The sequence below is a fragment of the Acanthisitta chloris genome, unplaced genomic scaffold (assembly GCF_000695815.1).
Source record: "Acanthisitta chloris isolate BGI_N310 unplaced genomic scaffold, ASM69581v1 scaffold14258, whole genome shotgun sequence".
Lineage (NCBI taxonomy): Eukaryota > Metazoa > Chordata > Aves > Passeriformes > Acanthisittidae > Acanthisitta > Acanthisitta chloris.
This window is the reverse complement of record NW_008686625.1, coordinates 6,614-7,198: the sequence shown is the minus strand read 5'-3', so window position 1 is coordinate 7,198 and position 585 is coordinate 6,614. Positions and strand designations below refer to the sequence as shown.

The window sequence follows — 585 nt, the reverse complement described above, 5'->3', positions numbered from 1 at the left end:
CAGCAGGACTAGGAGAGCTGTTCAGAGTCACTGGTGATGTCCCACCAGTCATGCAGTTCTGAGCTGTGTGGTGGCTCCAGGAGAGAACCTGGAACCAGTGCCTGTTAATAAATTGATATTGATCTGCTTTGAAAACCTCTGACAGAGTGAAGAAGGACACGGTGCTGGCACTTGGCTACACATGATCCCCAACAATCAGAGCACCAAGGAGACAGAATGAGTTTCTCACAGGCTGATTAATGTCTAGATCTCTCAGCTACACTGGGACAAGCTTCAAAAACATCTGTCCTGGTCATGGTGTCCTGCGTCTGCAGGGAAGTTTGGCACCTCCACGGCAAAGATTGGGCTTCTCTCCCAGGCACTGCTGGCACTTGGCTACACATGATCCCCAACAATCAGAGCACCAAGGAGACAGAATGAGTTTCTCACAGGCTGATTAATGTCTAGATCTCTCAGCTACACTGGGACAAGCTTCAAAAACATCTGTCCTGGTCATGGTGTCCTGCGTCTGCAGGGAAGTTTGGCACCTCCACGGCAAAGATTGGGCTTCTCTCCCAGGCACACTCAGCATCTCTAATCAGCAGG

At 50.4% G+C, this 585-nt stretch overlaps 1 protein-coding gene across 1 annotated transcript in view; it reads right to left on the bottom strand.

The window, feature by feature from the left end:
• RPS6KA1 (ribosomal protein S6 kinase, 90kDa, polypeptide 1) overlaps positions 1–585 on the bottom strand; it is an 18,391-nt gene that overhangs the window by 16,010 nt on the left and 1,796 nt on the right. The window lies entirely within an intron of this gene.